We start from the raw sequence: 12,139 nt of genomic DNA, 5'->3' as shown, positions 1-12,139 counted from the left end.
AAAACGTCTTAGATTCTCTAAACTAGTAAAAGCAAATTAAAGGGCCATTGCTGTTTATTATAACACCGTGGACTCAAATAATTTCTCTAGTGCTTATTCATTCAGGGAAAACGTTCTTGTGACCCATGCTTTAGAAAATTAAAATGAACAATTAGAAAGTTTATTATATAATTGAAAGCTCATTATTATGTATTGACAGCTTAATACCAGATAATTTCACATTTTATCAGTATCTCACAAACTCTCTAATGGACACTACCATCAAATAAATCAAATAACAGTGATACAGGGTTTCATAAGATGTTCAATAATGGCATTAAACACTTTCCAGTAAAGAAAACGAAATTTACACAGGAATAATTTGATTATAGTGAATTAATGGCTGAATTTCTGGTTTTGCACTTACTCTTGTGAAAATTGTGTACAGAAAAACAGGCCTCAAATTATTCACTGCTATTTAGTCATCAGCAGGTACAATGGAGAGCAGAACACTGAGAATGTTTTCACCATGATGGCTCTACCGTTTAATTAGATATTAGTCAATAGCAGGAATCAGAGAGCATCTGCTCTTCTGCTCTTGGTTATGGAACAAGTAAGATTACTGGCAACCAGATAACATGATTGCCTTTTACAACTTCATTTATCATTGCTCTTCACATTTTTCTTTCTCAAGTTAATTTATATAAAATATGTCCTTTTCTGAAGAAATCAAAGGTTGAGCATTGGCTCACCAAAAGCAATGCTTATGCAGGCGACAAAGTTGGACGGATTAACAAATTAATTTTCATCATCAGGTATAAAGAAAGCAGAAGTCAGGACAGTTCTTAGCCCTGTGAGGTGATAGGCTAGAAGGAGGCAGCTGCTGATGGTGTGGCTCAGGGAATGGGCACTGCTCCCACTTCAGTCTGGGGCTAGCCTTGGTACGTTTCCCACATGTGACTCTAATGCCACTTCACCAGGTGCTACAGTCATAAGTAGAGCTCTAGCCTGAAGAACGTGTCAGAACCTTGCCAAATATCTACCATAAAGAATATTTCTGGGTTAAGAGTGACAACTAATTAGGATCATATAATAAGTTATTAGGATCATATAACAAACTGGGCACATTAAATTCACTGAATTTAAAAATTTTAGTAATTTTATAAGGTAGATACCCTTTTTATCTTTATTTTATAGATTTAAAAACAGCTTTAGAGGTTCAGTAACTTGATTAAAATCACACAACTTGCAAGGGTCATGGGCAATCCAAGAGACCTCCTATTCTTTTGAAACTTCAAAGACCATCAAAAGCTAAAATTCTACCAATAAAATAATAGTTGAGATGACTTAGGAAGGTAGCCTCAGTGGTGAGAGTCTCTTTTGTCCCTTCTACATACTTCCAACATTTCCAGTATAAGAATCAGCTATAGAGGTATATGTGGTCCTTGCTCAACTAAGAGCAGTCTTCCCATTCAATAAAGTGAATAAAATGCATGCTCTGACATTACCCACACCTCCTCTTAAATGTGTGGATAGACAAAAGATAAGCAATAACAAATGCTGGCGAGGATATGGAGAAAAGGGAACCCACTTTCAATGTTGGTGTAAATTAGTACAATGTAAATTAGTACAACCACTATGGAGAAGTTTGGAGGTTCCTTGAAAAACTAAAAATTGAGCTACCATACAATCCAGCAATCCCACTGCTGGGTATATAACACAAAGAAAGAAAATCAATATATTGAAGAAACATCTGCACTCCCATATTGTGTGTCTGTTCACAACAGCCGAAATTTGGAAGCAACCTAAATATCCATCAACAGATGAATGGATAAAGAAAATGTGGCACATGTACACAATGGAGTACTATTCAGCCATAGAAAAGAATAAGATTCAGTCATTTGCAACAACATAGATGGAACTGGAGGTCATTAGGTTAAGCAAAAAAGCACAGCATGAAAAGACAAGCATTGCATGTTCTTACTTATTTGTGGGATCTAAAAATCAAAATAATTAAAACCATAGAGATAGTAGAAGGATGGTTACCAGAGGCTGGAAGGGTAGTAGGCAGTGGGGTGGGGTCGGGGAGATAGTTAATAGGTACAAAAAATAGTTAGAATGAACAAATATGGTCTAGTATTTGATAGCACAATAGGGTCAGTAATAATTTAATTGTTCACTTTAAAATAACTAAGAGTGTTACTGGATTGTTCTTAACACAAAGGATAAATGCTTGAGGGGATGGATATCTGATCTTCCATGATGTAATTATTACACATTGCATGCCTGTATCAAAACATCTCATGTACCTCATAAATATACACACCTACTATGTACCCACAAAAATTAAAACTTAAAACAACAAAAAAGAATTTGGTGGATAGTGGCTCCAAAATCAAATTTCCCAGGAAGGAATGAAAAGAAACTAGTTGCAGCATGGCATGGTGTTGCAGCAGGAATGCAAAAGAAAGGAAAGAGGTTCAGCTAGAATGAATGACAATGGAGGCTATGTCAGTATGGGGCAACAACCTGCTTTAAAAGGACACTCTTGAGAAAGTGGGTACCACGATTTTGCAATAGTAACAACAATGAATGTTAACATTTATGGGATACATACTATGTGCCAGGTCTTGCTCCAAGAGATTTAAATAAGTTAACTCAAATAATTCTCGCAACGACTCTAGGGATAGGTAAAAATATTAGTCCATTTCTTAAATGAGAAAACCAAGACACAAGGTGAAATAGCAAGCAAGTGGTTGGAGCAGGAATTAAAACCCAGGCAACCTGGAATCTAACCATGGGCTACAAATTCCAAAGACATGCCCATATGGCAGCCCCTCAGCCATATGTGATGTTTTCAGGTGTAGAACACAGAGGCCTAATCCTTAATATTGGCTACTTCCACCATGCATTGGAAGCTGTCCGAAGAAACCACAGGAACCTCTTGATTTCCAGTGAGTCCAATTTCTGTGTGTTATTGAAGGTTACTGATGATCATCACTTGAATTATTTCTCGTATAGGGCCATCAAGAAGTACAGTATCTGTAAGTGTGGAAATCAAGCAGAAGGGGCATACTTCAAAAAAAAAAAAAGGGAAAACAGGATTGAGAAATACAAAGGGGAAATTACACATACTCCTACTGCTTGTCTTGTATTTTAAGAGGCCCCTTCCCTCCAAATAACTCCAAGCACTTTTTTGTAAAACATCATCTTTACTTTCAGGTATTTAAGGCCATAAATAAAGCAGTATATTCAACTATAGTGTAGTCATCTTAATGACAGAGCAGTTTTACAAATGTTTAAATTGAATCCAAATCAATTTAAACAAATAGTGCATGGGTAGAATGCCTTTTGAATATTCTGAGCTGTGTCCTTAACCTCTAATTTGAATCATTTTTTAGAAAGCTAAAATGAGAATTAATTCTATGTGTAGCTAACATCTAGGAAAATAGAAGACAACCAATAAGATCCCTCAGAGTTTAGAACTCATCACATGAAACCACCATCTGAAAAGCATAATGAAGCATTCACATTTCCCCCAAAAGGCTTTAATTGCTCCAGCTTCATTATATTTAACATTTTTCTAACTCAGATCACAGCTATGAATCTTGCCACTGATCCTGGCTCAATATTCTCACAGTAGATCATTGCTAGTCAGGTTTGCACCTGCTTTCTGATTGCCTGCACCCATTTCCAAGTTGAAATCAATGAAACCTATTAGCATGTTCTCTACTCTGCACTTTAATTTTGGATAGCAATGTATTATTAATGTAATCATCCCGACAAGCCTTGTTCGGCATCACAAGTAAAATTGAAGGGTTTGCAATAGAGAACTTTAATAAGAATACTTATTAAATTGTATTGAAATCTAAATAATTGAATGCATATTTGATATAAAATTTAAATTGAAATGAATCACACCAAAGTAGAGAGCCATCAATAGAGAACAGAGATCCTTTATACCTTTGAAAGACAAAACATGATTCCAGCCATGTATCACTGTATTCATGACACAAGCAAGACCATTTATTTCTACATTTGAAGATGACAGCTCCTTTTTCTCTGTAATGTTTTATGCTATGCTGGGCATTTTCTATGAAAAAAAATCCTTCTTTAAATAAGCTAAATGGTATAGTATCTCTAGTGTGTCTGCCTCAAAGTTTGAATCACTAAATGCCAGATACTAATTTTATATAATAACATGTACAAACCCTAAAGAGAAAAATTAGTAAAGGTGTTGATGAACTCATGCATTGACAAAGAAGACAGGAATTTTAATGTAGCAGAATTAACAATTAAAAGAAAACATTTGGTTAATTTGTTATTTAATTTGTTTCACCACTAACCTGCTGCTGCTATTGGAAGATTAATATCCACTTTCCTTAGAACTTACCTTCATAAATATTAATATGGGAACATAATCATTGTAATTAAAAATAAATTTATTAATTTCTAACATGCACCAGGTTGTTTAAGCAAAATCACTTTCTACACTCTGAGGACTGGCAATCTAAAATAGTCACCAAAGCAGACATAGAAGAGTAAGCAGCAAAGGGATGTTAAGGCATGAGGTTGTCCTACACACAAGCAGCTGCCTATTTACTGTGAGCTTATTAAAGAGAATAGTAAAGGGAAAAACTTAAAAAAAGTGTAAGATCATTGACTTCACCCACATTCTTAGAGAATTCAGAGTCACTTTACTAGGCAGTGAAAATTGAGAATCCTGCATATCTTCTGACAGAGTTGGCAGTTTGGGAGTAGGGACTGATAATGTGATATAGCAATCGACTCCATATATATAAGGTGTTTGCTGTATGCCTAAAATAGTGCACTTCTCCCCTCCTAAAGTTACAGCAACCTCTCCAAAGAAGCCACCTGTTTTGGGTGTTTTTTTTTTTTTTTTTTCTAGAAGTCTGCTTACATTTTCTGTCATATATAAACCATCAGCAACAGAAAATATGTTTTAGGGGTATTGAATGGGGGAAAAAAACTTGGAAGTTTCTTGCAGTAGTTCAAGCAAGAAATTAGGAGAGCCCAAACCAGGTTAAATGCAGTGAGGATGAAAAGAATGTACCTAAAATATAATTATGAGATCAAATTGATTAAGATTTGTGATTGCTTAGATATGTGTATGAGCAAAAGGGTGGAATCAAGCAAACATCACATGCCAGTTTCTAGTTTTGGTGAACTGAAAGATAGTGGATTCCTCCAACCAAGATAGGCAGGAAAAACAATTCACTAAGGAAGTGATGGGTTCAGTCCAAGACCTCATGAGATGCCCAGGTGGGATTTTCATGCTTGAAATCCCAGTGAGGCATCTGGACTGGAGACAGAGATCTGCAGCTATCAGCAGCTTTTAGTGCTGTCAAACACAAATATAATGCCAATCATGTAAGAAATTCTATATTTTCTAACAGTAACATTTTAAAAAGTAAAAAGGAACAAAAAGAGTTATATTTGATTTTACCCAATGTTTATAAAGTTTCTTTCTAGCACATGGCACTAGCCACATTTCAAGTGCTAAGTATCCATATGTGGCTACTGGCTACAGAATTACACAGTGCAGACTTGAGAATAGTTTGAAGGCTTAAGTAGGGATGTATTACACAGAAAGTTCAAGTAGAAGAAGGGAGGGGACTAAGAATAGGCCCTTGGATAATGCCAGTAGAAATGACAGAAAAACAGCTTACAGTGGAGATGAGAAGAAACTTTCAAGAAAACACAAAAATGGGGGAAAAACAGCAACCAAAGAAAAGAGATTTTCCTGGAAAAGAGATTAACAAATAGTGTTCATACAAGGAATTCCAATTAGGCAGAACTTACAAACTTATACAGCTGATAATTTTGACATTTCAGTAGTCTACAGCTTAGGGCAGGTCCAAGTTTTGTGGGATCTAAAAATCAACCAATTTTGGAGTCCCCATGTACAAAACGAAACTATGAATGCAAAATCCAATATGCCCCATGAAGGCCTAGGAAAGGATCTGTGCAATGAGGAGCCCTGAATTTTAAGCTTCAATAGCTTCATGGAAATCCATCTCCAAACGGGTGCAAGATTTCAGTGGAAAATATAAATGGGAAAACTTTCTCAGACAAATTAAAGAGTTGGAAGATTTCATGGTATCCATAGGCATATTCAGGATTAAAATGCAGGTTCACATAAAGTACTAAGCAACATAAAATGCAGCATGAATTAAAAGGGAGTGATGATGCCACAGAGTCAAGAACCGAGGTAACGATGTAGCTTAATGTCATTGAAAAATAGTCCCTGCAGAACATCTGCAGACTGGACTTCCTACTGGATATTCTAAGCACAAAAAAACTCAACAAGTTCTAGGATCCTCTTTTCAGATAACTCAGACTATACAAAAAACATCTTCAAGTCATTTTTAAATTTTTGATTTTAACTACTGACAAATAATTGTACATATTATATATTTATTTGATATAATGTGATATGTTGATGTAAATTTACATTATGGAATAAATAAGTGAAGCTAATTAACAAATCGGTCAGCTCACATACTTATTATTTTGGTGAGTGAAAACATTTAAAATCTACTATTTTAGTAACTTTGAAGTATATAATGCATTTTTATTATAGTCACCATTCTCTGCAATAGATCACTAAAGCATATTCTTCCTGTCTAACTAAAACTGTATATAATTTGATCAACATCTTCCCTCCCTCAGCCACCCCTCTTCCCCCAACCTTTGGTAACCACCAATATACTCTCTACTTCTATGGGTTTGACTTTGAGATTCCACATAAGTGAGTTCATGTGCTATCTGGCTTTCTGTTCCTGGTTTATTTCACTCAGCATAATTTATTCTAGGTTTATCCATGTGATTACAAACGACAGAATTTCCACCTTTTAAAAAGCTGAATAATATTCCACTGTGTCTATACACATACAGCATTTTCTTTATCCATTCATTTGATAATGGGCATCTACGTTGCTTCCATATGTTGGCTACTGTGATTAATGCTGCAATGAATACAGGAGTGCAGATTCTCTTTTTGATATACTAATTTCAGTTTCTCTGGATATATACCCAGAAGTGGAATTGCTGGATCACATGGTCATTCTGATTTTGGTTTTCTGAGGAACCTTCATACTGTTTTCCACAGTGACTGTATTAATTTACATTCTCACCAATAGTACACAAAGATTCCCTTTTTCTTCAAATGCTTGCCATTTACCTTTTGTCATTTTGATAACAGTCATTCTAACAGGTGTGCAATATTTCATCATGCATTTTATTTGTATATCCCTGGTAATCAGTTATGTTGAACATTTTTTCCTTGTATCCATTGGCCATTTGTATGTGTTTTATTTTGAACAATATATATTTAGGTCCTTTGCCCATTTAACTAGGTTCCTTGTGTTTTCACTAAGTTGCTTACACACTTTGGATATTAACTCTTTATCAGATGTATGGTTAGCAAATATTTTCTCCCAATCCAAAGGTTATCTCTTCCCTTTACTGTTGTCTTTGCTGTGCAGGAGCTTTTAAGTTTGGTGCAATCCCATTTGTTTATTTTTGCTTTTGTTGCCTGTATTTGGGGGGGGGGGTCATATACAAAAAATCTTTGCCCAGACCAAGGTCACGGAGCATTTCCCCTATGTTTTCTGATAGCAGTTTTATAGTTTCAGGTCTTATGTTTAAATCTAATCCATTTTTGATTTTCATATATGGTATGAGATAAGGGACTAATTTTATTCTTCTATATGCAGATATCCTGTTTTCCCAACACCATTTATTCAAGAGGCTGTCCTTTCTGTATGGTGTGTTCCTACCACCTTTGTCAAAAATCAATTGACCATAAATGCATGGGTTCATTTCTAGGCTATTCTGTTCCATGGGTCAATGTGTGTTTTCATGCTAGTACCATTTTGATTACTTTAGTTGTGTAATAAATTTTGAAGTTGGGTGGTGCTATGCCTCTAGCTTTGTTCTTTTTGCTCAAGATGGCTTTGGCTATATGCAGTCTTTCGTGGTTCCATACAAATCTTAGAATTGTTCTCTATATCTGCGAAAACTAACATTGATATTTTGATAGGGATTGCACTGAATCTGTAGATCACCTTGGGCTGTATGGACATTTTAACAATATTAATTTTTCTAATTCATGCACATGAATACTTTTCCACTTATTTTTATTGTCTGCTATTTATTATCAATGTTTTATACTTTTCAGTATATAATTTTTTTACCTCCTTGGTTAAATTTTATTCCTAAGTATTGTTTTTGATACTATTGTGAATAGGATTGATTTCTTAATTTCTTTTTCACCTAGTTGGTTGTTAAAGTAACACTGATTTTTGTGTGTTGCTTTTGTATCTTGCAACCTTACTGAAATTGTTTATTAGTTCTGATTGGTTTTTTTTTCCAGTGAAGTTTTTAGGGTTGTTGACATATAAAGATCAGATTATCAAAAAACAGAGACAATTTCACTTTTTCCTTTCTATTTTGATGCCAAGAGATTTACTTAAATGAGACATTAAACCAGAAACATAAAAGACGTTATCAGCCTTTTCCCCATGTTCCCCCTAAATACCTCTAGCCCCTCTAACTTTTCTATTATCCTTTTGCTTTTACTTAATTTTCAGAGTTCATATAAATGAATTTTTATAAAACCTTCAGTGCTCCTGAAACTGTAAAAACAGGCTTATATCATATAACCCATTTGCCATATTTATTATCAGAATGAAGCTAAATATTTTAATTCTGCATAATTTAGAAATCTAGCCAAGCATAGGCATCTACAAATTTTTGAGTAATGCTGTGGGGACTCATATGATAAAATGAATGAAAGATTAAAATAAAGATTCTTTGCAATTTCAAAAAATAAAGCTTTCATTTAGTGTGGTCCTCTGCCATATGGGACCACCTGGCTGCTTAGAGCAAAATCCTATCACCATGACAACTGAGCTCAAACTTTCCATAATGTCTTTAGGATTCTTATGATATACTCTTTTTTTCAGCCTATTTTTTTTTGCCCCAGAAATAGGTTATTAAAGCTACCCTTCATAGTAAGCTATTCCAATATCAAAATGGAAGAAGCAATTATCAGACTGTCCTTCAATGACCTTGAGAAGTAATCAAACACACAGAACAAAATCTCTATAAAACTCCTTCAGTTGAATTAGAATGGCTGCGGACTGCTGGGAAATTGCAGCAGTCCCAAATGGAAAGATAGAATCCCAATACTGTGGAACACTTTAGAATGTATACAGCAGATAGATAGATAGATAGATAGATAGATAGATAGATAGATAGATAGATAGACAGACAGATAGATAGATAGATAGATAGATAGGCAGAGAGAGAGACAGGCAGATAGATAGATAGATAGATAGATAGATAGATAGATAGATAGATAGATAGACAGACAGATAGATAGATAGATAGATGATAGATAGATAGATACATAGATACCCATGTAGATATAAAATCAACCTATTTGAACCCCAAACAACTACTAAGAGGTAAGAATAATTTTCCTTATTTTATAAATGAGAAAATAGTGATTCAGAGAAGTAAATGACTTGCCCTAGTTTTGAACAAGAGATTTTGAGATTTCTGACATCACTGCTCATGATCTTCCCTAGAATCACAGGTTTCAATCAGTCAAAGAGTGAATCAGAGCCACAGAACAAAACAATAACTTACTGGCTCATTCATTCATTCATCTACCAATTACTATGCACTGAATTCCATTGAGCACATGCTAGGTCTGTTTTCGCTGAAGAGCTGTATCAATGCACATGACTTGAGCCACACACACAAATGATACTGATTAATAGCAAGAGTGTTCTTTACCCCTAAAAGTGAGCTGTTATTCTTTTTTTTCTTTACCCCTAAAAGTGAGCTGTTATTTTTTATTTATTTATTTATTTTTTGAGACGGAGTCTGGCTCTGTTGCCCAGGCTGGAGTGCAGTGGCATAATCTTGGTTCACTGCAACCTCTGCCTCCCGGGTTCAAGCAATTCTCTGCCTCAGCCTCCCGAGTAGCTGGGATTACATGCGCCTGCCACCACGCCTGGCTAATTTTTGTACTTTTAGTAGAGATAGGGTTTTACCATCTTGGCCAGGCTGGTCTCAAACTCCTGGCCTCGTGATACATCAGCCTTGGCCTCCCAAAGTGCTGGGATTACAGGCGTGAGCCACCACGCCCGGCCTATTCTGTTATTCTTTATGTGAATTTTCTAGTTTGTAGGTTCTCTCATTCTCCCTTTTAAAACATTCCAGGCATTTGGTCTTCAGAATGTTTCAGCTCATTAACACAAAATTTTAGGAATCCCATGAGAATAATTAACCGGGATAGGATCCTTAACTATCTCATATGCATTTTTAATTTGACATTCAGTCAACTATAAAATTATTATAGCCCCACCAGTTGTGACATGCAATACCTATGTAAGCTTAATCAAGAAAAACATATCGAAGTCAGTGCACTGGGTAAATTATAGTATTCAGTCATCAGAGAAAGTCTTAGATCAAAGCAAAATTAATGCCATTATTATGTGCTTTTCAAAGTGAAACTGGAAATAAGGCTTCAATAACAGGTGCAGCAAGTCAAGAGAATTGCCACAAGTGAACAACGCGAATGACACTTATTCTTATCCAAATGCCAAATATCTAAGCATATCCACAATCATAGTAACAAAAAAAAAGGTGAAAAAAAAAGATACTTTTCTAACAAATTATACATGAACACAAGTAGAAAGCTCTCTTTCTAGGTCTATTTTATATTTGTCTATGGCCAGCTGGTGTTTGTGGTACTATAATGGTCAGATATATGCAAGCCTTTCCTTTTTACTATCCAAATGGAGAAAATTGCTCCTCTAAGGAATGCTATTTCTGAGGAGGCCTGAAGGTACATTGGGAAGCTCTCCTCCCACCTCACCAACCCTGCTGCTCTGATATGTGTCCATAAGTGCTATGATTCAGTATCAGTGAGGAATGTTAGCCACTTTGAATTCCTTAATTGTCTGCTATTTTGCAGAAATGAGGATGGGCCAAAATAGTATGGGAGCCATAAGTGCCTGCCACCCACCCCCACACAGACCAGGTGAAAGATCTGTGCTTATTTCATTTATTTGCTTTTTAGTGCTACCCAACTAATCATTTTTCTCATGATGAGAATCAGACTCTGATGACAACAGCATTTTTCAAGAGAATCTCCTGAAACCTGCTTCAAACAACTTTGGATAGAGTCCAACCTACATGTCACTTTAGATGATGACATCATCTTAGAATAGGCCTTCAAAATGGCCATTTAGTTACATAAGATGAATGGACATAAGTCATGCTGTTTCCTAAAATTTGTTTTCTAAATGGCACTCTTTCCTGTGACAAAAATTTGTCGAAATATTGTTTTCCCTTGCAATTTCTTATTTTGGAGATTTGGACTGACTCCTCGAAAGTAATTTTGAGAATCCCTGAGGTGGGGGAAGGAAGAATGCCTGTTTAGGAAGAGGACAGAGATCTAGGGACTGGCACCTGCTCTTCACTAGGGAGGTGGTCAGAGCCTAGCAGGGGGACTGCTTCGAGAGACACAAAAGTAGAGAAGATCCTAGCTACTGAAGTTCCTGGATTCTCAACTTTGCTTAAGATTCCTGAGCCCAAATTATGGCACGGAATTGATGGAATTGGAACCCAAAGAAAACATTTGGCTTGAAAATGGTGGCATCCCTCAGTGGTCACCACCACACACTGATGCACAAAGAGGTGAGGACGCACCATTGTGTTTCTGGGTATGGATAAGCCTGGGACCTTGGCACAGCTCTGAAGGAAAGAGAGCACACAACATTTGTAAACGAGCTTGAATTTCCCACTGTACCACTGAGATCTGCATATTGGAATTCAGTTACCAACAAAATATGAAGAAATGCAGTATTTTCAGTACACTTAAGTGAATAGACTGTGATTCAGACCAGCTACCTGGTTTGATATTTTTCTAGGGGCCTGTCAAAATCAAATACTTGCCATGTGAAGACCCCTCACAGAAAGTTGAGGCATCATTTTCTGGGTCAACTACAGGGGTGTGTGTGTGTGTGTGTGTGTGTGTGTGCGCGCGTGTAAATTTTTTTTTTTTTTTTTTTTTTTTGAGGCAGTCTGTTGCCCAGGCTGGAGTGCAGTGGCATAATCT

This window comes from Mandrillus leucophaeus, unplaced genomic scaffold, assembly GCF_000951045.1.
Source record: "Mandrillus leucophaeus isolate KB7577 unplaced genomic scaffold, Mleu.le_1.0 Scaffold225, whole genome shotgun sequence".
NCBI classification, from domain to species: Eukaryota; Metazoa; Chordata; class Mammalia; order Primates; family Cercopithecidae; genus Mandrillus; species Mandrillus leucophaeus.
This window is presented reverse-complemented; position numbering follows the sequence as displayed.